Source organism: Entelurus aequoreus, linkage group LG12 (genome assembly GCF_033978785.1).
Source record: "Entelurus aequoreus isolate RoL-2023_Sb linkage group LG12, RoL_Eaeq_v1.1, whole genome shotgun sequence".
Classification (NCBI taxonomy): domain Eukaryota; kingdom Metazoa; phylum Chordata; class Actinopteri; order Syngnathiformes; family Syngnathidae; genus Entelurus; species Entelurus aequoreus.
In genome coordinates, this window is record NC_084742.1 from 45,527,470 (window position 1) to 45,554,405 (window position 26,936).

Genomic DNA, 26,936 nt, shown 5'->3' on the forward strand with positions numbered 1-26,936 from the left:
GTCAATTCAATTAAATATAAGTTGAAAAGGATGAGCAAATCATTGTATTCTGTTTTTAGTTACGATTTACACAACGTGCCCACTTCACTGGTTTTGGGTTTTGTATTAGGAGTCTGTTTGCAGATGAGTAGAACACAGAAACTGTTGATTTAGATTGTCTGTTGTTGAAGCGTCTGGTTTGACACTTGGACAGGCAAGGTCGGTGTGAGCTCGCAAAATCCAGACCACTTTACGTTGCCTTTGAAGGGCCAACATTTAACGTCTTTTTGCCGTCTCTCTATTTTTCCCCGGCAGCAGCCTGCACATGATCTTTTTTTGCGTTGTCCTTGTCACACTGATTTCTTATCTGTCTATTTTCATCTCACTCTCTTTTTACTTTCTCCCCCTCCAACACCCTCATCTCTATTCGCACCTTATTATTCTCAAGTCACGTGACTTTTAACCACTTTCTCCCTGGGGATGCTTTGTGTGCGCTCTGTGTCTTTCCCTGCAGGATGAGGCCACACTGTAATTGATGCTTCACAGTATACGCATGCACTAGGAGCGGAAGTCAGCTGATGCAAGCTCTTTGTCTATAAGAAAAGGTTTTCAGCGAATTGGCAGTTTTTAGAAATGCCTTCCAGGTAATGTATACAACCCGTAGCAAATATAATTGAATCACCAGACGTGGAGGATGTTCATTCAGTTATTTTATGTTGTAGTAAAAAAGCCAATAACAGACATGACACAAAACTATAATCATTTCGAATGGCAACATTCTGTCTTTAAGAAATGAAAAACATAAATTGTGGCAGTCGGTAACAGTTTCATTTTTGGATTAAGCAAAGTTAAATAATGATGAAATCACTCAATTCTTAGAAATAATTATGGATAAATCCATTCATTTGTCTGCAGTTAAAAATAAGTGTTCACACCTCGGAGAGTTGTTGCACCAGTTGTCAATTGAAGCAAAGGATTTTTTTTTTTTTTTTTTTGTTGAAAGGACTAGTTGGTACAATCCCTGGGGACTCTGCATGGCAGGGGCGTCCTCCTCCCTGAGCCAGGCTTGCACCTGACCGCATACCTACATGAGGCTAGGTGACACTGCTGGGAGGCTTTTCTACCATTGAGACACATCTTCAGTTGTGTGCCCCAGCGTCACGGGGTGTTTCGGCCCGGCTTACCACAAGACACCCTCTGCAGAGGAAGGGCCCACCCCAGGGTGATCAATTCCCCGGGTGTGTGCGTCCCATTAGGTGTTAGCCTTAGCAGCCCAGCTGGTGTCACTCTTCCTCAACCACAACCAATGGCTCGTCCTCTCTGCTGTGTTGACCAGCTCTTTAATGGCCTGTCTGTGAGCCTGCCCCCTGACTCCAACCTCCATAAGGAGCTTTGCTGTTGTGCTTGCTACAAAGCCCCTACAGCCCACCTCCACTGGGCGCACCCTTACCCTCCAGACTCTGTCTTCTGCCTCAGCTGCAAGGTTGGAGTACCGCAGCTTCTTGCGTTCATACGCTTCTTCGATGGCATCCTCCCACGGAACTGTCAGTTCAATAATATAGACAATATGGCAGGTTTCAGACCATAGGATGAGGTCTGGACGCAGGGTGGTCGTTGCGATCGCCGGGGGGAAAATGAGCCTCTGATCTAAGTCGACTCGCATCTGCCAGTCCCTGGCTGCATTCAATGGGCTTACATCAGGATTTGAAGGTCTCGTCTTCAGCTTTTCCCCCTCCCGAACAAACGCTGGTAGGTGTCGGCACACATCCTGGTTGTTGATGGGTTGGGCGTTGATGGATATCCTCCTGCACTCAAGTTAGTCAGCTAGACATCTGAGGACCTGGTTATGTCTCCACGTATATCTGCCTTGAGTGAGGCTGGTTCTACAGCCAACCATTATGTGCTTGAGTGTTGCTGGGGTTGTACACAGGGGACAGGATGGGTCCTTTCCAAACCATTGTTGTAGGTTTATGGGAGATGGTAGCGTATCATATGTTGCTCGAACGATGAAACTCAGCCTGTTGGATTCCATGCCCCAAAGTTCGCTCCACGTGAGTTTTTTCTTCTCAACACCCTCCCACCTTGTCCAGCGGCCCTGTTTGGCTTGTGTTGCGGCTTTGGAACGTCTGGCTGTTTCCTCCTGACGACACACTTCCTCTACAACCATAGTTCGACGTTCGGTTGCAGATGCCTTTTGCCAGAGAGGAGTTACGGTTCCAAGGCCAAAGCCTCCTCTGCCTTGTTGGACGTGGCCCACTACGTCACGATGGAGCAAAGCTGATTTGGCCTGTAGCACAGCTGTGACTGGGGTCCACTTCCGCCCTGTAACGAGGCAAGGAGCGGCGGCTCTCACTACAGGGTCCCGGGAGTCAGTGAGGGACATCTCCAGCTTCACCTTGGCACATTTGAACTCTTCGACCAGGCTAGAAATTGGCAGCGACAGGGCTCCGTCGCTGTAGAGTCCAACGCTGCTGAAGCACTTTGGAAGTCCGAGCCACTTCCTTACATGCAAGTTCACTAGCATTTCCAAGCGAGTAGCATGGCATATTGAGACCTCATACATAGTTAACGGCCACCGGAGTCTGGGTATCAACCCAAACTGCAGGCACCAGAGCTTCAGTTTCCCTGGTAGTGCAGTGCTATTAATCTGCCTGAGGCCGTTAGCCGTGTCCTGCCGCAGTTGTTCAAGTTGCTGGGTGTCTCTGAGATCTGCATTATACCATCTTTCGAGGCTCTTGATGGGCTTCTCTAGGAGTGTTGGAATTGGTTCCTCGCTGATGTGGAACCGCTCACCTGTTAGTTGGCCTTTTATGATGGAGATGCTGCGTGACTTGCTTGGCTTGAAGTCCATCCGTGCCCATTGAATGTTTTCCTGGAGTTTCTGCAGCAAGCGTCTGGTGCATGGTTTTGTTGTTGTAATGACGGTCATGTCATCCATAAAGGCTCTAATTGGCGGAAGACGTAGGCCACTCTTGGTCCTCTCACCTCCCACTACCCACTGGGATGCCCGTATGACCAGCTCCATTGCCATGACGAATGCCAGAGGGGAACTGTGCAGCCCACCATGATGCCAATTTCCAGATGCTGCCAGGAGGTGGTGTTGCCCTCAACTGTTACGCAGAACTGGAGATCCTGAAAGTAACTCTTGACCAGTTCAGTGACTTGATTAGGTACACCAAAGAAATTGAAGGCCGTCCACAAGATCTTATGAGGGACTGACCCAAAAGCGTTGGCAAGGTCTAAGAACACCACATGTAGGTCTCTCCGTTCTTTTTTTGCAGTTTGTATCTGGTGCCAGATCATATAGGCGTGTTCCAAGCATCCTGAGAAACCCTGGATCCCAGCTTTCTGCACCGATGTATCAATAAAGCTGTTTCTGGGCAAGGACACTGAAGAAAATCTTCCCCTCTACATTCAGCAAGCTGATCTGGCCAAACTGGCCTATGGATGACGAGTCCTTCTCTTTGGGGATCAAGATGCCTCCTGCTCTTCGCCAAGCTTTCGGTATCACTCCCTTCTGCCATGCTACCTTCATCAGCTTCCAAAGGTATCTTAAGACTCTGGGGGTGTTCTTATAAAGCCTATACGGGATACCATTGGGCCCGGGTGATGATGCTGATCCTGCCTGCTTCACGGTCCTCTCCACCTCGCTCCATGTGGGAGATCTTATGTCCATTTGGTGTTCAGGTGCATGAATTGGTGGCATGTCGGGCGGGACAGTTACTGGCTCATGCCTCTGGCCGTCGGTGTAGGTCTTCCTCAGGTGCTCCTCCAGGTCTTTTATGGGCACTTTGAGGCTCCCACTCTTCTCTTGCTCAAAAAGACATTTGACAAGACTGTAGGGATTGCTATAGAAGAGGGTTGTTGTCCGTTCTTTCCTCTTGCGTTGTCATCTGAGGTGCTCTGCTCTTCGCAGCTTTGTCAGCCGTTGCTTTATTTCAGCCTGCAGAACTTCAATTCCCCCTCTTTCTATTTCTGTTGCCTTTCTCCACTGCTTCCTCAATTGTCTTCTTTCTTTCACCAAGCTGTCAATTTCACGCTGCCTTCTGGACTTTGGTTGGTTCGGGGAGGGAGGGCCTTTTTGCTGCCTTTGTGCCTTGCTCTTTACCCCAAATCTTTCGACACCATAGCAGTAGATGGTGGCTCCCATGTTGTCCAGTTTTCTTTCAACAGGACCCTTCTATTGTTCTAGAAGGAGGACCAGGTCTGAGTCAACGGTCTCCCACTCTCTCTTCTGGTTGGACTTGGGCCACAGGATCTGGGCTTTCCTTCCTTCCATCTTCCTCTCTGTTGCGGGCAGAGGCTGGCTGGGATCAATGTTGGAGACTGCAGCTGGCTGCTGCAGGACTGGTGTTGGCTGGCTGGGCTCCGGTCTGGAGGCTGCTGCTGGCTGTGGCTGGTTAGGCTCCAGGCTGTAAAATGCTAGAGGGTCTATGCGACGTTGAGCTTCTTTCGAGGTACTGATACCCTGAGGACTGTGGGGGTTCTCCTGCCTCCGGGCTTCACTCGACTGATTTGGCCTACTTCTTAAGAAGTACTGGTCAATGCGAGACACTTCGCTGATCTCGCTGAGGCATTTCCTCTTGCCTTGATGGATTTTAAGGCCCTTCGCTGTTGTTATTTTTGACCAGCCACAAATGCAGTTCTGCAGCGTTTGTCCTGTTGGCGGACCATTAGTTGTGCTGGTCGTTCGGTTCGTTGTCTGTTCCGTTCCGTGGTCTGTCACTGTGAGATCAGTCCGTAATGGGTCATCTTCCGCCCCCGCTCTCGCAGACCCAAGGGGTATTTTCTTCTTTGGCTTTTTCGTAGCAATGATGGGTAGAACCAGGAACGCTGTGCAGCACTGGGTCCTGCTGGTAGAGTTGCTAACCCACACCAGCCCCGTTGGGGTCTATTCCCTCCAGTCAGCAGTCTTTCCAGGCCGTCATCTGGTCTTTCCCTGATTATTATTATTATAAAACTTCTTCAAGAAGGTAAACCATCACTTAATGTTGTAGAAGATGTTGATTGTTCACAGTCAGACGTGTCTAATATCTAGACCAAGTACAAAACCCCTTTTCAACTTACATTCAATTGAATAGAGTGCAAAGACAAGATACTTAATGTTCGAACTGAGAAACTAAATTTTTTTTATCATTAACTTAGAATTTAATAGCAGCAGCACGTTAGCACAGGGGAATTTTTACCACTGTGTTACATGGCCTTTCCTTTTAACAACACTCAGTAAACGTTTGGGAACTGAAGAGACCAATTTTTGAAGCTTTTCAAGTGGAATTTTTTCCCATTCTTGCTGGATGTACAGCTTAAGTTGTTCAACAGTCTCTGTTATGGTATTTTAGGCTTCATATTGCGCAACACATTTATAATGGGAGACAGGTCTGGACTACAGGCAGGCCGTTCTAGTACCCGCACTCTTTTACTATGAAGCCACACTGTTGTAACACGAGGCTTGGCATTGTCTTAGGGTTTGTACAAACAACATGGGAAGGTTGTAAAAGGCAAGTAAACTGGTAGACCAAGGAAAACATTAAAGTGTCAAGACAGTAAAACGTAACACATGTGACTTGAAAACAGAAAATGCACAGCAAAACAAATGAAGGACGGATGGGCGTAAACTGTTGTCAGCGTCTGACCAAACTGCAAGAAACTGATACAAGCAAATAGGATTTAAATACAGTAAAACTAAACGAAAGCCATTATTTAAGAAACAAAACAGAATATGCCCCACTGTATGTATTTATTTTAGTTTGCCTTTTCTTTGACCCACCCGTAAAATGTTATTAATTTTCTCTACCTACAGTAAAAAAAACAGCATCTATCTATATCTTGACAAAAACAAACAATGACTTGTGTGTTGTTTGGGAACAGTTGCTAATGGTTATGTGCAGCAAAACTTTTCATGAACTCAACTCACCTTAATATGTGTTCCTAAATGTGTGTTGTCTACAGAGTAAACAACTAAAACTAAGGTTTTGGGCGATGTTTCCTCTAAATGCATACATTTGTCTAAATATGGCCATGAACAAACATCTTCTTCGTCTTCATCACTAAAGGAAAAATTTAATCTGCGGGAAATAATTCCTCTTCCATTTGTTTTTGCCAAGTATGTTTATTTTTTATTTTTTGAGTGGTCAGCTTGAAGCGTCCCTCTGTCTCCGACTCCCTCGTTGTCATGTCACATGAGTGCGTGTTTGTTACAAGTTTGCCTCCTGGTTTTGATGTGCCTTATCTTGCCTCTGATTGGCCAGTAGTGTTTCACTCTAACCTTAGCCAATTTTGACTCATCAGAGTCCGGTTGTCCCGCTGCTGCTGCTCCTGCTACTGCTGTTTGCCGTTCAAAGCAAAGTGCTATCTGTCTATCTGTGTGCTTCTGTTTTACAGCTTTCTCTATTCCTTCTCCTTTAGTAGTCCTATCGAACTTACATAGCACCCACTCTCTGTTTCACCGCTTCACTTTCAGCTAGCTAGCTGCTAAGCTAGTCCCAGTCGGAAGCTACTGTGCTCTGAAGACAGCAGGAACTCGACTCAGTGAAAGAAACAACGTGAGTATGGCTTTCTGTTCTTCATGCACCTTTCTCATGGATAGCATGGCTCTACTAGAGGGCAGTGTCCGCCAGTTAGAGCAAAGTAACTTTGTTACTTTAGACACCACAGACACGTTTGCTAATGTTAGCTGTAGCGAGCTGACTAGCCCAGTTTGTAGCAGCCCTAAACGGCCTACAAGCGCTGGTGAACCGGTTAAGACCCATACTAGATTCAGCCCTTTAGCTAGTCCTTGTTAAGATTGTATATATCTGCGCTCTTACTCTGTGTGTTTATTGTAGAGGTTGGATGTTGTAGCGCATGTTCTCCACTTGGGGCGCTCTGGTGCTGTGTAGTGTTTAACACCGCAGCAGTTGTGTGTTCAACAGAAGAAGAAAATAAAGTATCCTCGGAGAGAGGACGTTGATGATCGAACTTGAATAAAGTGTCGTTCATGTGCACGCATAAATGAACTCCAATAAGCTCAAACACCTTAACAGGTTATGGGCCCAGGAACCCCAGTGATTCCAGCCACCTCAAGCAAACAAGGCAAGGTACCATTGAGTCGACGCACGGACAGAGAAGCCAAGAAAGTTTGCAGGTGTGGACTTGAGCTAACAGAGGAGAACTGCTTGACCAAGGATAAAGGTAATGCAAACGTGAACTATTACACGGAGCATAAAGTAGCGTGTACCCTCGAAGAAGAAGTAACCGCGAAGTATTACACGGAGCATAAAAGGGACTTTAGCCAAAGTAGCGCATACTATCGAAGAAGAAGTAACCGCGGTAAAGTTTGAGCTAATTAGCATAGCACAGTGCTAAAGTGCGGAGATTAAACAAAGATGGCGGCTCGTACTACTGGAGCAGTATCCCCGCAGCTGTACTTTGATGGATCCGAAAGCAAGTATGACCTTTGGGAAGCAAGGTTTTTGGGACACTTACATATTTTAAAGTTGAGAGACACTGTTCTAAATGAACCAGTAGGAGAAGAGCAAGCAGCAGTGGACAGAATAAAGAATCCAGACTGCTATGCAGAGCTCATAAGGTTGATCGATGATAAAAGCTTGTCTTCAATAAGACATGATGCTACATACGATGGCAGGAAAGCACTGAAAATACTGAGGGACCACTACTCAGGAAAAAGCAAGCCACGAATAATCAACCTGTACACGTCCTTGACAAAACTACGGAAAGCAGACAGAGAGTCAACTACGGACTACGTCATCAGAGCAGAAAACCTGATTACAGCACTTCGTGATGCCGGTGAGACTCTCAGTGATAGTCTGATCATAGCCATGATTCTTGGAGGCCTACCTGACTCTTACAAGCCATTGGCTGTACATGTAACACAGAATGAAGACAATGTGACATTTGCAGATTTCAAAAGGAGGTTACGTATTTACGAAGAGTCAGAGAAAATTAGTACTGCTGAGCCAACAGACAATGTGATGAAAACGTTCACAAGACAGTATAGAAATATCCAGAAGAAGTACACCAGCAGCACTCAAAGTAGAAGTGAAGATGGAGATCTGACATGTTTCAAATGTGGATTAAAAGGACACAGAGCAAGAAATTGTATCCGAAAAGTGTGGTGCAACTTTTGTAAGAGCAACACACACCAATAAACCATATGCAAAAAGATAGATAAACGAGACAACGTCAGAAAGGTTACTGATGAACAATCCGGTGATTACCTCTTCAAAGCAGCACAAGAAGAAAGTGAGTCAGCACCCAAAATAAAGATGAAAGGCATTATGGTGGATGCAGGAGCGACATCCCACATTGTAAATGATGTAAATAACTTTACAAGCTTTGACAACACTTTTCAACCAGAGACTCATTCAGTGGAACTAGCTGATGGGACAAGATGCAGTGGAATGGCCCAAGGAAGAGGAACAGCGACGATACACCTAGTGGACAGCGATGGACGACAGCACAGGGCACAACTACGAAATGCTCTGTACATGCCGTCATATCCCCACAACATCTTTTCAGTGGCGAGAGCAGCCGACGGAGGAGCAACCATAACTTTCAAGAAAGGAAAGAGCCACATGATCACTAAAGATGGTAACAGATTTAAAATAAACGAACATGAGAAGTTATATTATCTACCAACTGTTGATGCAAATGAAGATCAGTGTAAAGTTTGTCATGACGTACAAACATGGCACGAGATTCTAGGGCACTGCAACTATGACGATGTAATCAAACTCCAAACTGTGGTCAAAGGTATGGTAATTAAGGGAAATGTTGTTAAGCCAGATCAGATGTGTGAAATATGTACAAAAGGCAAGTTTACCCAAACGAGAAATAGGGAGCTAGATGCTAAAGCAAATAAACCCCTGGAGTTAATCCATACAGACCTAGCAGGCCCAATGAAAACTGAGAGCATAGAAGGACACAAATACGCACAATGTTTCACAGATGACTATTCAGGTGCTGTATTAGTATATTTCCTTAAGTCAAAAAGTGATGCAGTTGCTGCAACAGAAAAGTTCTTAGCAGATGTAGCACCCTATGGAGATGTGAAGTGTATACGTTCAGACAACGGCACTGAGTTTACAAACAGAGAGTTCCAAATGTTACTGACAAAGAACAAAATAAGACATGAGACGTCAGCGCCTTATTCGCCACACCAAAATGGCACAGCAGAGAGAGGATGGCGAACACTGTTTGACATGGCTAGATGCTTACTGATATAAAGCAAACTACCAAACTATTTGTGGAACTATGCCATTCAAACAGCAGCTCATGTTAGAAACAGATGTTACAATAGACGGACAAAGAAAACAGCATACGAGTTACTTACAGGAAAAGTACCAAATGTGTCACTAATGCAAAAGTTTGGGTCTACATGTTTTGGTTACAAACAAGAAAAAGGAAAACTAGACTCCAAAAGTGAGCAGGGCATTTTCATAGGGTATGATAAATACAGCCCAGCCTTCCTTGTATATTATCCAGAAATGGAAAAGGTCCAAAAGATCAGATTGGTGAGATTCGCAACCAAAACAAGTGTAGAAAGAGAGACACAAACTTTAGAGCCATACGCAGGACATGACATTGGAAACAGAGACAATGCAGTCTGTGACAGTGACCAGAAGGATGAGGACAGAGTTCAACCTGAAAACAAAACTGAGGATTTAAATGAGCAGGAAGATGTGGAACAGTCAGCGGCAAATGCCGAAACAAAAATCAGAAAGAATCCACTCAGGATAAAACAAAAGCCAGCTTAACTACAAGATTTTGAGACTGATGATTCATTGGACAGATTACAAACATGTGTTGATTTCTGTTATCGAGCAGTTTGTGACATTCCAGAAACTTATCAGGAAGCCGTGTTATCATCCAAGTCAATGCACTGGAAAAACGCCATGGATGAGGAGATGAACTCACTAGTGGAAAATGACACATTCCAGTTGACTGACTTACCACCAGGTAAGCGAGCTTTAAAAGCGAAGTGGGTTTATGCACTCAAAACTGACACAGATGGATCTGATAAATATAAGGCAAGATTTGTTGCTAAAGGATACGACCAGAAAGCAGGAACTGATTACGAAGAGACGTTTTCACCGACAGCTGACATGTTAAGTGTAAGGATTCTCATGCAGAAGGCGGCACAGGAGGACCTAACCTTACATCAGATGGACGTGAAGACCGCGTATCTGCACGCACCCATCGACTGTGAAATCTATTTAGAACAACCACAAGGATACGAGAAAAACTCTAACACTGGTGAAAAACTGGTATGTAAACTGAACAAATCATTGTATGGACTCAAACAGTCGGGCAGAAACTGGAATACAGTGTTACACACCCATTTATGTGAAAATGACTTTGTGCAAAATGAAGCAGATCATTGTGTGTATACAAGAGAAAAATATGGTCAAAAGGTAATACTTATTATTTGGGTAGATGACCTTATTTTAGCTGCTTCAAGTGAAAAATCAATGCAGGATGTAAAAAGAATGTTAACTCAGAGATTCAAAATGAAGGATTTGGGAATCCTAAAACATTTCTTAGGAATAGACTTTGAACAAACAAATGGACTAGTCAAAATGTCACAAGAGAGATATATGAAAAAGGTTTTACAAAGGTTTGATATGGAAAATTGTAAACCAAGAGAAACTCCTTGTGAACCAAAACTTGATTATGCAGAAAATGCTGAAAAGTTGAAACAACCAAGACAGTACAGAGAAGCAGTGGGAAGTTTAATTTACTTATCCACATGCACTCGACCTGACATACGCTTTGTTGTGAGTAAACTATCTCAACACTTTAATGAATCTACTATGGAACATTGGAATACAGTGAAACATGTATTCAGATACCTAAAAAATACGATTGCACTCACTAAAAATCCTGTTAACAGACAAAGATGCAAACACATTGATGTGAAATACCACTTCATAAGAGACATTGTTGCTACTGGTAGGGTATTACTGGAATATTGCCCTACAGAACAAATGGTTGCTGATATCCTGACAAAAGCAGCTACTAAACATAAGTTGAAATGTTTTTCACAGAATATGTTTGGCATTTTGGGATAAAGACTAGAAGGAGGAATACTAACAAAACAGGATGATGGAAAATGTTCTTAAAATATTGTTTACAAATTGATTTAACACAGTGAGCTAATAGCGAGTGGGGGTGTTAAGATTGTATATATCTGCGCTCTTACTCTGTGTGTTTATTGTAGAGGTTGGATGTTGTAGCGCATGTTCTCCACTTGGGGCGCTCTGGTGCTGTGTAGTGTTTAACACCGCAGCAGTTGTGTGTTCAACAGAAGAAGAAAATAAAGTATCCTCGGAGAGAGGACGTTGTTGATCGAACTCGAATAAAGTGTCGTTCATGTGCACGCATAAATGAACTCCAATAAGCTCAAACACCTTAACAGTCCTACACAACAGTCTCCCGGACACAACACCTTCGTCATAGGGGACTTCATTACCCGGAACATACAGCTTAGTAAACCAGCCATAATTAAGTGTATTCCCAGGACCCGAGCACCTGGCATTGAAGCCAATCTTAGGAAGATGACTCTCAACAGGCCTAGCAAACACATACAACAGGCTAATCGCACTACTAGCAACGCGGACATAGTTGTATACGTTGGCTCCAATGACACTAGGATGAGACAGTCAGAGATTACAAAGAGGAACATAGCTAGGACTTGTAAAGATATCTTGGCATTGAGTACTTGTCTCGGGCTCCGTGCCTGCGAGAGCCAATGAAGAGGTGTGAAGCAGATTAGTCTTGCTCAACAATTGGCTGGCTAGTTTTTTTTAGAGAACAAGGACTAACGTTTATTGATAATTGGTCCTCTCTCTGGGGCAAACCGGAAAGGCGCCATCACTCTTTCTAAAAACATAGATAACCATTTGAGTCAAGCTTGACTAACTACACTAAAGCAAGCTCGGACACAGGCAATTACAGTGTCTGTCAGCCCGGGTGAGGAGTCAGTTAAGCTAGAACTAACCAGCGCCAGGCTGGAAAATTCCTACACACATAGCATTTCTTGTAGCATAATACATAACTCACATAATGTTTTTCTGGAGTGACTGTGTCAGAGGTGGACATGCATTCTACTGGGTGGCAAATTATGAAGCGTTGAATCTATCACATCCATCCATTTCCTACCGCTTATTCCCTTCGGGGTCGCGGGGGGCGCTGGAGCCTATCTCAGCTACAATCGGGCGGAAAGCGGGGTACACCCTGGACAAGTCGCCACCTCATCGCAGGGCCAACACAGATAGACAGACAACATTCACATTCACATTCACGCACTAGGGCCAATTTAGTGTTGCCAATCAACCTATCCCCAGGTGCATGTCTTTGGAGGTGGGAGGAAGCCGGAGTACCCGGAGGGAACCCACGCAGTCACGGGGAGGACATACAAACTCCACACAGAAATATCCCGAGCCCGGGATTGAACCCAGGACTACTCAGGACCTTCGTATTGTGAGGCAGATGCACTAACCCCTCTACCACCGTGCTGCCCGAATCTATCACAGCACCAAGCAAATAATCTCAGGATCCCCAACATATCAATCCATAGATGTGATCAAAATTATTTAAGGTGCACTACGCGAAATAGACGTAATGTTATTATCAGTACTCCGAATACTATTAACAAAAAAGTCCTCAAAACAGCCCATACCTATAATACGGGCTTTTTAAACATCAGATCATTGTCTCCTAAAGCGGTCATTAGAGACAACAATCTTAACATCACTGGTCTCAGTGAGACTTGGCTAAAACCAGATGAATGTTTTTCTGCTTGACGAGGAATCTCCTCCTAACTATACAAGTGCACATGTTGCCCGTCCCCTTAAAAGGGATGGAGGGGTTGCACTAATCTCAGATGAAAGCCTTAACCTTAGCCTCAACCTAAGTAATAAATATAAATCATTTGAAGTGCTTACTATGCAGTATGTTACACCGCTACCTCTCCATCTGGCTGTTATCTATCGCTCCCCTGGGCCCTATTCAAACTTTATCAGCAAATTATCTTGAGTTTGTTGCTGATCTAAAGACGCACGCAGATATTATAATTATAATGGGGGGTTTTAATTTCCATATTAATACCCCGTCAGACCCTCCCTGCGTGGCGCTCCAGACTATAATTGAAAGCTGGGATCTTACACAAATAATAAATGAATTGACTCATTGTCAACAAACTACTAATAACCAAGGTTTTAGCAGCCGTAACATTAATGCTGTCACAACTAGGACTCTTGCTGGCCTACTGGCTTCGGTAATGTCATCATTCCCAAATTATGTGGTGCTCTATTGATAACCTCACGAACAACTTTAACGATGCCCTGCGCAACGCCATTGATAGTATAGCCCTGCTAAAGCTAAAAAAGGCCCCTGTTTGTAATATTAGGACCGTCAGTGCTAAATATATTAACTTATCACTTTCCTCTGGTACTGTTCCCCTAGCATTCAAAACAGCGGTTATTCAAAAGACCTAACCTCGATTCTAAAACAATCTCTGTGAAGCCTTTCAGTCCGGTTACAGGGACAGCTATGGATGCTGATGCGTCACACATGTTGCTGCTACTGATCTCAGCATTGCTTTCGATACCATCGATCATAATATTTTATTAGAATCTATCAAAACATATATTGGTAGGTCAGACTTAGCCTTTTTGACAGGACCTTGGAGTATGTTAAGGTAATGTGCAGAGTTCCACAGGGTTTGGTGGAGTTCTTCAGGGTTCAGGGTTCAGTTCTTGGTCCTGCACTCTTCAGCTTCTATATGCTACCGCTAAGTGACATCATACACAAATACGGCGTTAGCTTTCACTGCTGATGACACCCAACTCTACATGCCCAACCTCTGATCAACACTCCAGGTTGTAGTCAACTAAAGGCGTGTCTAAATTAAATTAAACAATGGATGTCCAGCAACTTTTTGCATCTTAACACTAAGAAAAAAGAAATGTTGATTATTGGTCCTGCTAGACACCGGCACCTATATAATAATACCACCTTAACATTTGACAAATAAACAATTATACAAGACGACTCTGTAAAGAATCTCGGTATTATCTTCGACCCAACTCTCTCATTTGAGTGACATATTAAGAGTGTTACTAAAACAGCCTTCTTTCCTCTCCGTAATATCGCTAAAAGTTGTCCCATTTTGTCCACCACCGACGCTGAGATCATTATTCATACGTTCATTATGTCTCATCACGATTAATGTAACGTGTTATTTTCGGGTCTCCCTAAGTCTAGCATTAAAAGATTACAGTTGATACAAAATGCGGCTGCTATATTTTTGACAGGCACACAAAATTTTGATCATATTACGCCTATACTGTATATACCTTAATATACCTATATACATATATATATATATACAGCAGTGACGTGCAGTCAGGGGAGGCAGGTGAGGCAGGGCCTCACGTGCCATCATGGAAAGAAAAAAAAAGTAAAAAGAAAAAAAAAGAAAGAAATTGTTATATGTATCCAGTGATTATACTATAAAGTTATTTTCCATTTAACTTAAGTTTTAGATTATTTTTATTCAAAATCGCTGAATTTTTACATTTGCCGTTCAAATACTGAGAAGAGACTTGCGGTGAGTCAGCAGCCAGTTGAGCCTCACCATAGATTGCGCAATGACTCGGCTAACTGCTGTATTTCTTGTGCTGAGCAATCATAAAACGGCTGCGAAGACGCACTGGGTGAGTCTCGCAGTAATCCCGCCTTATGGTGGTAGAGGGCGCTAGTGATCCCAGGGATCATTCTTGCGACTACTCGGCTGCAGAATAAGTGACAACAAGCTACAGTTAGCAGCGATCGTATATTTTTTCCTCTCGCCTGGACTTTTAACATGGAGGATTACATATCTAAAATAAAACAGTTTTCTAAACTGGACATTCAATCCAAGCAGGAGGTAATAATTAAAGGAAGATCTCCATCGAGACAGAGAGACTTTTAAAACTGAAGAAAGATAAGGAAGACTTCTATAAACAAGTTATCGATGCTTTTGTTCAGAAGGAGCGGCGCATGGACTTCATTTATAAGTAAAGGTAAGACCATAATAACGTTTTTTTTTATTAAATGTGCTTTTTTGTGTGCTACAGTTTGTATGTGTAAAGAATGCTGGTATAAGCTTTTAAACATAACCCGTTAATTGCTGCCAATCAAATGGTGAATAAGATATTCTTTAGGGTTCATATGTTTGTAAATCTGACTGTGATGAAGTCAGTGCCTCACCAGCCATGAACCTCACCGCACGTCACTAATATACAGTATATATACACTACCGTTCAAAAGTTTGGGGTCACGTTGAAATGTCCTTATTTTTGAAGGAAAAGCACTGTACTTTTCAATGAATATAACTTTAAACTAGTCTTAACTTTAAAGAAATACACTCTATACATTGCTAATGTGGTAAATGACTATTCTAGCTGCAAATGTCTGGTTTTTGGTGCAATATCTACATAGGTGTATAGAGGCCCATTTCCAGCAACTATCACTCCAGTGTTCTAATGGTACAATGTGTTTGCTCATTGGCTCAGAAGGCTAATTAATGATTAGAAAACCCTTGTGCAATCATGTTCACACATCTGAAAACAGTTTAGCTCGTTACAGAAGCTACAAAACTGACCTTCCTTTGAGCAGATTGAGTTTCTGGAGCATCACATTTGTGGGGTCAATTAAACACTCAAAAGGCTAATTAATGATTAGAAAACCCTTGTGCAATCATGTTCACACATCTGAAAACAGTTTAGCTTGTTACAGAAGCTACAAAACTGACCTTCCTTTGAGCAGATTGAGTTTCTGGAGCATCACATTTGTGGGGTCAATTAAACGCTCAAAATGGCCAGAAAAAGAGAACTTTCATCTGAAACTCGACAGTCTATTCTTGTTCTTAGAAATGAAGGCTATTCCACAAAATTGTTTGGGTGACCCCAAACTTTTGAACGGTAGCGTATATACATGTATAGCTATACTGGCTCACCTGCACTGGCTTACCGTGCACTTAAGATGCGAGTTTAAGGTTTTACTACTTACGTATAAAATACTAAACGGTCTAGCGCTATCCCTTCTGTGGTCTTTTCCAAGGTTTCACCTTGTTCCCATTGGGTTGAGGTTTTTTTTGCCCTGATGTGATGTCTTTGTGGTTTGTGCAGCCCTTTAAACATTTGTGATTAAGGGCTATCTATATAAGTAATCTTTGATTGATTGGTACGAACGCCATCATGGATTTTCTGCTTTCTTTCTGCGTATGTATTTAATAGTAATCATTGTAATCATTGTATTATTTGGGCCTAGATTTGCAGTCCATTTTCTCTCTATGTAGCTTCCAGCATTGATATAAGCTATATGGGTCTAAAAACCTTTTGTTTTTGCCCTCTTTTCATGCCCCTGTGTGCCTGATTCTTACATCCTTTGTAACTGAGCTACTGTGTGGAACAATTTCCCTTGTGGATAATTAAAGTTTGTCTAAGTCTAAGTCTGAATATAGCTAAGCTACAGGTAGCGCTACTCGCTCAAAAAGTAGTGAAGCTACTGCCAAGCTACTAGGAAATGTAGTTAAGTTAAGTAGCTTCGCTACAAGTAGCTTGCTACTGCCCATTTCTGGCGGCCAATATATATACAAAAACTTTTGCCCAAAAATGAGGTGGGCGCGGCTTACAAACGGATCTGGAAATTACCATAGTCAATCTATAGACTGATAATTTCAGGAAAAGGGTTTCCCTTTAATGCGTGTAAGTAACAACGTAACAACTAAGTCGATTACATGCAAACAAGTGGCCTTTTGTATGGTCTAAAGACAAAACTAATTTATTATTAATGAAGTATATTATTAGATATTACACTTTGTCACCTACACAAAGCCAATATGTGTTTTGTTCAGATAGCTTAGCATGTATTGCCCTACATTGGATTAGTTTTAGTACCTCCAATGTACAAAATGTATCAAAGTGTGCATCCTGTTTGGAACCCCTGTTGAAAATTCTGGAGATTTGGCGTCTTCTTAGACATTCATGAGGATTTCATTTCGCCTCATGTTGCAAGATGGTTATTGTGTGTCTGTGCTAATGGGAAAGCCAGGTCATAAAAACAAATGTGTTAAAGTGCAAAGGCTGCCTCGTGCCATGATTTATTCAGATTGAAGAACACAGAGGAGCTCAGAAATTCACACTGGCGTTTGAGTATTCAGGACACAATACTATAATAGTGCATACATACATACAAACCCCAAAACCAGTGAAGTTGGCACATTGTGCAAATCGTAAATAAAAACAGAATTCAATGATTTGCAAATCCTTTTCAACCTATATTCAATTGAATAGACTGAAAAGACAAGATAATTAACGTTCAAACTAAAAAACGTTGTTCTTTTTTGCAAATATTAGCTCATTTGGAATTTGATGCCTGCAATATGTTTCAAAAAAGCTGGCACAAGTGGCAAAAAAGACTGAGAAAGTTGAGGAATGCTCATCACACACTTTTTTGGAACATCCCACAGGTGAACAGGTTAATTGGGAACAGGTGAGTGCGATGATTGGGTATAAAAGCAGCTTCCATGAAATGCTCAGTCATTCACAAACAAGGATGGGGCGAGGGTCACCACTTTGTGAAAAAATGCGTGAGCAAATTGTCCAAAAGTTTAAGAACAACATTTCTCAACGAGCTATTGCAAGGAATTTAGGGATTTTACCATCTACGGTCCGTAATATCATCAAAATATTCAGAGAATCTGAATATTTCGATTGCTCAGGCAGTATTGCATCATAAAGCGACATCAGTGTGTAAAGGATATCACCACATGGGCTCAGGAACACTTCAGACAACCACTGTCAGTAACTATAGTTTGTCGCTATATCTGTAAGTGCAAGTTAAAACTCTACTATGCAAAGCGAAATCCATTTATCGACAACGCCCAGAAACGCTGCCTGCTTCGCTGGGCCTGAGCTCATCTAAGATGGACTGATACAAAGTGGAAAAGTGTTCTGTGGTCTGACGAGTCCACATTTCAAATTGTTTTTGGAAACTGTGGACATCGTGTCCTCCGGACCAAAGAGGAAAAGAACCATCTGGATAATTATAGGCGCAAAGTTCAAAAGCCAGCATCTGTGATGGTATGGGGGTGTATTAGTGACCAATGCATGGGTAACTTACACATCTGTGAAGGCACCATTAATGCTGAAAGGTACATACAGGTTTTGGAGCAACATATGTTGCCATCCAAGCAATGTTATCATGGACGCCCCTGCTTATTTCAGCAAGACAATGCCAAGCCACGTGTTACATCAACGTGGCTTTGTGGTAAAAGAGTGAGGGTACTAGACCGGCCTGCCTGTAGTCCAGACCTGTCTCCCATTGAAAATGTGTGGCGCATTATGAAGCATAAAATACGACAACGGAGACCACGGACTGTTGAACAACTTAAGCCGTACATCAAGCAAGAATGGGAAAGAATTCCACCTGAAAAGCTTAAAAAATTGGTCTTCTCAGTTCCCAAACGTTTACTGAGTGTTGTTAAAAGGAAAGGCCATGTAACACAGTGGTAAAAATGCCCCTGTTGCAATTTTTTTACAATGGTTTGCAGTCATTAAATTGTAAGTTAATGATTATTTGCCCCCAAAAATTAAGTTTATCAATTTGAACATTAAATATCTTGTCTTTGCAGTCTATTCAATTGAATATAAGTTGAAAAGGATTTGCAAATCATTGTATTCTGTTTTCATTTACGATTTACACAACGTGCCAACTTCACTGGTTTTGGGTTTTGTACATACATACACACATATATAATTATATATGTATACGTATATACATATACATATATATTCCTCCCGAATGCAGCTGAGATAGGCTCCAGCGACCCCGAACGGGACAAGTGGTAGAAAATAGATGGATGGATATGTACGAAAGTATGTATGTATATACATATACATAAATATACATACATATCAATCAATCAATCAATCAATGTTTATTTATATAGCCCTAAATCACAAGTGTCTCAAAGGGCTGTACAAGCCACAACGACATCCTCGGTACAGAGCCCACATACGGGCAAGGAAAACTCACCCCAGTGGGACGTCAATGTGAATGACTATGAGAAACCTTGGAGAGGACTGCATATGTGGGTGACCCCCCCCCCCCTCTCTAGGGGAGACCGAAAGCAATGGATGTCGAATGGGTCAGATATAATATTGCGAAAGTCCAACACATCAGCGAAAGTCCAGTCCATAGTGGGGCCAGCAGGAACCATCCCGAGCGGAGACGGGTCAGCAGCGTAGAGATGTCCCCATCCGATGCACAGGCTAGCGGTCCACCCCGGGTTGGGAGCAGAGTAGAAAAGAAAAGAAAAGAAACGGCAGATCAACTGGTCTAAAAAGGGAGTCTATTTAAAGGCTAGAGTATACAAATGAGTTTTAAGATGAGACTTAAATGCTTCTACTGAGGTAGCATCTCTAACTTTTACCGGGAGGGCATTCCATAGTATTGGAGCCCGAATAGAAAACGCTCTATAGCCCGCAGACTTTTTTTGGGCTCTGGGAATCACTAATAAGCCGGAGTTCTTTTAACGCAGATTTCTTGCCGGGACATATGGTACAATACAATCGGCAAGATAGGCAGGAGCTTGACCGTGTAGTATTTTATACGTAAGTAGTAAAAACTTAAAGTCGCATCTTAGGTGCACAGGAAGCCAGTGCAAGTGAGCCAGTATAGGCGTAATATGATCAAACTTTCTTGTTTTTGTCAAAAGTCTAGCAGCCGCATTTTGTACCAACTGTAATCTTTTAATGCTAGACATAGGGAGGCCCGAAAATAAAACGTTACAGTAATCGAGACGAGATGTAACGAACACATGGATAATGATCTCAACATCGCTTGTGGACAAAATGGAACGAATTTTAGCGATATTACGGAGATGAAAGAAGGCCGTTTTAGTAACACTCTTAATGTGTGACTCAAACGAGAGAGTTGGGTCGAAGATAATACCCAGATTCTTTACCGAGTCGCCTTGTTTAATTGTTTGGTTGTCAAATGTTAAGGTGGTATTATTAAATAGATGTCGGTGTTGAGCAGGACCGATAATCAGCATTTCCGTTTTCTTAGTGTTGAGTTGCAAAAAGTTAGCGGACATCCATTGTTTGATTTCATTAAGACACACCTCCAGCTGACTAAAATCCGGCGTGTTGGTCAGCTTTAGGGGCATGTAGAGTTAAGTGTTATCAGCATAACAGTGAAAGCTAACACCGTATTTGGGTATGATGTCACCATAGCATGATGGCAGCATGTAAATACTAAAGAGTGCAGGGCCAAGAACCGAACCCTGGGGAACTCCGCACGTTACCTTAACATAGTCCGAGGTCACATTGTTATGGGAGACACACTGCATCCTGTCAGTAAGATAAGAGTTAAACCAAGACAAGGCTAAGTCTGACATCCCAATACGCGTTTTGATACGCTCTAATAAAATATTATGATCAACAGTATCGAAAGCGGCGCTAAGATCAAGAAGCAGCAACATAGATGACGCATCAGAATCCATCGTTAGCAATAGATCATTAGTCATTTTTGCGAGGGCTGTCTCCGTAGAGTTATTTGCCCTGAAACCGGATTGAAAAGGTTCACAGAGATTGTTAGACGCTAAGTGTTCATTTAGCTGCTGTGCGACAATTTTTTCGAGGATTTTCGAGATAAACGGAAGGTGGGACACCGGCCGGTAGTTTACCAAGAGATCAGGATCGAGGTTAGGTCTTTTGAGTAGAGGATGAATGACCGCTTTTTTGAATGCTAGGGGAACAGTTCCAGAGGAAAGTGATACGTTTATAATATTTAACACTGATGGACCTAATAATACAAAAAGCTCCTTGATAAGTTTCCCAGGAATTGGGTCAAGTAAACATGTTGTTTGTTTTGTCCCATTTACACATTTTAACAATTCCTCCAATGTTATTTCATCAAAGAGAGAGAAACTATTTTGGAGGGCAGTGTCCGTCGTATATACAGTCGTATTTGTGTTAATAGAACCCAGTTGTAGCTGAGATGCATTGTCTTTAATCTCTTTTCTAATGACTTCAATTTTCTTATTAAAGAAATTCATAAAGTCATCTGCTGAGTGGGTGGAGCTACTGGGAGGAGTCCCTTGTTGGGTTAGCGATGCTACTGTACTAAACAAAAATTTAGGATCATTTTTGTTGAGGTGGATGAGATTTAGCTTTAGCTGAGGTAAGCATGCTTTTATAAGTTATTAAACTATCACTCCATGCTTGATGGAAAACCTCAAGTTTAGTCGCACGCCATTTGCGTTCCAGCTATCTACATGATAATTTCTGGGCTTTAGTTTCTTCTGTAAACCATGGGGTACGCCTTTTAGGGGCCCTTTTTAGCTTTAGCGGTGCTACACTATCAATGGTGTCGCGTAGGGTGTCGTTAAAGTTGTTAGTGAGGTTATCAATAGAGCCCACATAATTTGGGAATGGTGCCATGACCATTGCCCTCAAGTCTCGAGTCAAGTCCCGAGTCAAGACAGGCAAGTCCCGAGTCAAGTCCAAAGTCAAGACTGGAAAGTCTCAAGTCGAGTCCCGAGTCCTGCATTTTGAGTTTCGAGTCCTTTCAAGTCCTTTTAACCACAGACTAATATTTTTACACAGATTGTGTATGCTTTTAAAACGCTGTATTTATTTATTAAAACAAATGCATTTGAAATTGCAAGAAAAAAAATAGTGCTGACATTGCAATTCATAATAGCACTATTAACAGTAATTTTAATAGTTTAAACAATTTTAAACATTTAACTCATTCCTTTACAGAATAAACACATTTGCAAAAACAAACATTAACATACTATTGGTTGTATTTTATAAAAATAATATTACCACAGAGTTGAGAAGGAGCAAAGATCTTCAATATTTGTATGTGAAAATCACAAATAAATCTTCTGGGGGAGGATGACGCCCCTACAGGGGTTTGGTTTACAAACTTTCAGCCCCACCTAAAACAAAATTCACCAGCCGCCACTGATTATGATGCATTCTCATTTTAGGCAAAATATAAGACAATACTTTCTTAACAGTATAATTGTAACCAGGAATAAGTCTTCAAGTAACAATATTCAAATACTAACATTGTTGGGTAAAACAGCATTTGGTTTTATTCTGAATGTAGTGAAACAAATTGGTGGTTTTAGCTGATATAAAGACTTTCAGGTGTTTATATATGTTTAAGTATTTGGCAGACGCTTTTATCCAAAGCGACATACATAAAAAATACATACATAACAATCACTGTAAACATGATCATTTAAGGGAAGAATGTAATACAAAATATCAATACAAAGTGTCAAGACAGAATAAACTCTCTGCTGCTGCAGCAACAGAGATACAGTCTATAGGTCCCTAAGATATATAGATATCTAATGTATTCATACATTGTTTATGTAGGATATACGCATGTATATATAACCTAATCATATTGTTTCTTCAATTTAAAAATAGCTTACCGTTTTTTCCCCCTTCTCTGGGATTATATTCCCAGTTTTGATCTCGGACGTCTGGTCACTTATAGCGTATAAGCATATTATATTACTGTTAAGCAAACTATGAATAATAAAACTTGCCAAAACATGTGTCCGTTATCATAGCTACACGTATGACAAAAAACCGCGTGAAAATCAGTGGTATTCAGTGAGGTAAAATGAATTAAATGCGCTGACAGTTCATTGCTCCTGACAAATGAATTGCACTGAGTGGAGCGGATCACCACTCCAAGATGGCGGCCCCGCGTCTCGTCTGCGCCAGTAGGCAGTAGCGCTCGATGCTGCGTACCCTTAAAACATGTCTATGGTTATAACGTTAGCAGTGAGTTTACAGCCTCACTGATTTAACTACACAGCAAATAAAAGTCATGTTACTTAGCCAATAAACGTTATCTTACATTCAAAACTGACCCTTCTTTGGGCAACTTCAAATATCGAACGAAGTTGGAAGTTGTTGCGTCTGTAATATTCGAACTGCGTGATTTGCATACGCAATTCGTTTTTTGTTGACCAAGTCGTAGTTTTTATACCCGAACGAAACCAACTTTGGCATAATTGTTTCTCTCTGCCGCATTGTTTGACAACTCTTGTTCGGTGGTTGTCCTGCAATTTGATTGGATCAATGCTGTGTGATGAATACAACGTATAACTAATTTGATTGGCTATTGTACTGACAGCACACCAGCTGACAGGCAGCACACACGCTGATAGACAGACAGACACGTACAAAATGAATGATACGGAGCGCTCCCAAATAACTTTTTAAGCTTTGGGTTTTGGGGAAAGTAGCAAGTCATGTCAAGTCAAAAGGCTCAAGTCCAAGTGAAGTCACAAGTCATTGATGTTAAAGTCTAAGTCGAGTTGCAAGTCTCTTTACATTTTGTCAAGTCGAGTCTAAAGTCATCAAATTCATGACTCGAGTCTGACTCGAGTCCAAGTCATGTGACTCGAGTCCACACCTCTGCCAATTAGCACCCATCCATCCATCCATTTTCTACCGCTTAGTCCCTTTGGGGTCGCGGGGGGCGCTGGAGCCTATCTCAGCTACAATCGGGCGGAAGGCAGGGTACACCCTGGACAAGTCGCCACCTCATCGCAGGGCCAACACAGATAGACAGACAACATTCACACTCACATTCACACACTAATTAGCACCCGTGGTAACCAAAAACACACAAACCCAGGGGTGCTGAAACAGAACAAAGGTAGTCGAAAACCAAACAAAACATGATTCGGGCAACGGATCATAACAAAAATACCAGAACATCTATCAAAAAGCACTCATTTAATTACAAAATTACCCAAAACAGCTTTGTCAGATAAGAGTATAAGATATCTAATGAAACCAAAGTAATCTAGTGAAAATTATATACAAAAAATAAAAAATGATTGCTTATTATATGGAAGTATTATTGGAGCAAAGTTTTTTGCGAACCTGTATCTCAATCTGTACACATGCATGTGTCAGTCAGAGTGTGCGTAATCAGATCAATCAATCAATCAAAGTTGACTTATATAGCCCTTAATCACAAGTGTCTCAAAGGGCTGCACAAGCCACAACAACATCCTTTACTCAGATCCCACATCAAGGCAAGAAAAAAGTCAATTCAATGGGATACAATGAGAAACCCCCCTCCCCCGGGCGATGGGTGCAATAGATTTTGAGTGGATCTAGTGAATAGTGTGAGAGTCCAGTCCATAGTGGGGCCAGCAGGAGATCATCTTGAGTGGAGACAAGTCAGCAGCGCAGAGACGTCCCCAACTGATGCACAAAAGAGTGGTCCACCCCGGGCCCCGAATTTGAACAGCTAGTGTGTCATCTGTGGTTACCTGATAACCTAAAGGAGAGGGGGGGCAGATTTAAAGGCTAGAGTATACAAATGAGTTTTAATATGGGACTTAAATGCTTCTACTGAGGTAGCATCTCTATCTGGCCATGGATGAAGTGCTGGCTGTCCAGAGTCGGGACCCGGGGTGGACCGCTCGCCTGTGCATCGGTTGGGGACATCTCTGCGCTGCTGACCCGTCTCCGCTCGGGATGGTTTCCTGCTGGCCCCACTATGGACTGGGCTCTCACTATTATGTTAGATCCACTATGGACTGGACTTTCACAATATTATGCTAGACCCACTCGACGTCCATTGCATCCGGTCTCCCCTAGATGTCATTCATCTTGACATCTCACTGGGTTGTGAGTTTTTCCTTGCCCTTATGTGGGATCTGAACCGAGGATGTCGTTGTGGCTTGTGCAGCCCTTTGAGACACTTGTGATTTAGGGCTATATAAATAAACATTGATTGATTGATTGATTAACTGTAGGGCATTCCAGAGTAATGGAGCCCAATCTGTCTACTTACATCAGGGGTGTCCAAACTTTTTCCACTGAGGGCCGTACACGGAAAAATTTAAGCATGCGGGGGCCATTTTGATATTTTTCATTTTCAAACCTTAACAAAATATATGGATTTTTTTTTTTAACCTTTAGGGCTCCCACTCATAAAGTGATACATTTTTATTAGTCTTTTTTTACTTTTAACACTTAAATTACGAGATCAACTTCAGATATATCTGTCGATTTTACGATTTTGTTTGTATTATGCTCTTTTGTCAAATAAAACTTTGATGTTTTTTTATGGCAACCAAAACAATATATGCAATATTTTTTCCTCATAAAACATTTTAAAGTGATATTTTTTGAGTAATAATTCATTATAACATAGATTTTTAGTCTTTTTTTTTTTTTTAGCAATGGCAAAAAAAATAAAAATAAACAAAGACAAAACAAAAACAACAGCCTGCTTGGCAGCTTTGTGTCAACATTGCAACTTTTTCTTTTTAGATTTCACCTCATTCCACTTTTTTAAAATGTTTTTTTAAATTTTTGCAATATTATCAATTTTGCAATTTTTGCAGAATGTGTGGCGGGCCGGTAAACAATTAGCTGCGGGCCGCAAATGGCCCCCGGGCCGCACTTTGGACACCCCTGACTTACAAGTACGTGTGTTTTAAGTTGACTCTCTGTCCCTAATCAGAAAAAACCCTCAATAGGCCGTCTACCTCCACATGACTTTTGCCACACTTCTACCGTGTAAGATTTAAGCACGCACATCCAGATTTGCGAGCGTGTTAACAACTTGTGCACGCACATCCTGACGCGGGTGCGTGCAATACAATCTGCACAAAAGTCACGTGTGCAGACAGCCTATCGAAGGTTCTTTCTGATTAGGGACAGACAGTCATCTTAGAGCACATGTACGCTGATCCGAATACACTCCCTCAGATTGATATACAGATAGACATACAGTTAGTACGCACGTACCTGCAAATTGGATTACACGCGCACAGATTGAGATACACTTCTGCACATCATTTTGCTACAATATGACTTCCATATTATTTCCCATTCTCTTTATGTCCCTGGAGAAAGTCACAAGTAAAAGTGCAAGCAATGGCGAGGTGAGTGAGCCAAACCAAGGGTCGTGGACATAAAGGGGTTCCACAGCACTTAGTGGATGACACGTTTTACCACAACGTCAAACCATTTCAAACTTCTTTGACTCATTTGCCTAATCAAAGCAAAGCTAATTGTTAAAGGCCTACTGAAATGAATTTTTTTTATTTAAACGGGGATAGCAGATCCATTCTATGTGTCATACTTGATCATTTCGCGATATTGCCATATTTTTGCTGAAAGGATTTAGTATAGAACAACGACGATAATGTTCACAACTTTTGGTCTCTGATAAAAAAAAGCCTTTCCCCTACCGGAAGTAGCGTGACGTCACTGGAGGAAGGGCTGCTCACATTTTCCTATTGTTTTCAATGCAGCGAGAGAGATTCGGACCGAGAAAGCGACGATTACCCCATTAATTTGAGTGATGATGAAAGATTTGTGGATGAGGAACGTGAAAGTGAAGGACTAGCGTGCAGTGCAGGACGTATCTTTTTTCACTCTGACCGTAACTTAGGTACAAGGGCTCATTGGATTCCACACTCTCTCCTTTTTCTATTGTGGATCACGGATTTGTATTTTAAACCACCTCGGATACTATATCCTCTTGAAAATGAGAGTCGAGAACGCGAAATGGACATTCACAGTGACTTTTATCTCCACGACAATACATCGGTGAAGCACTTTAGCTACCGAGCTAACGTGATAGCATCGGGCTTAACTGCATATAGAAACAAAACAAATAAGCCCCTGACTGGAAGGATAGACAGAAGATCAACAATACTACCAAACTCTGGACATGTAACTACACGGTTAATGCTTTCCAGCTTGGCGAAGCTTAGCAATGCTGTTGCTAACTATGCCATTGAAGCTAACTTAGCTACGGAACCTCGACAGAGCTATGCTAAAAACATTAGCTCTGCACCTACGCCAGCTCTCATCTGCTCATCACGACCCGTGCTC

The 26,936-nt window shown here is 42.1% G+C and overlaps 1 pseudogene; it reads left to right on the forward strand.

The window, feature by feature from the left end:
* The first annotated feature begins 8,378 nt into the window (after positions 1–8,378).
* LOC133661285 (uncharacterized) overlaps positions 8,379–26,936 on the forward strand; it is a 34,493-nt pseudogene continuing 15,935 nt past the window's right edge.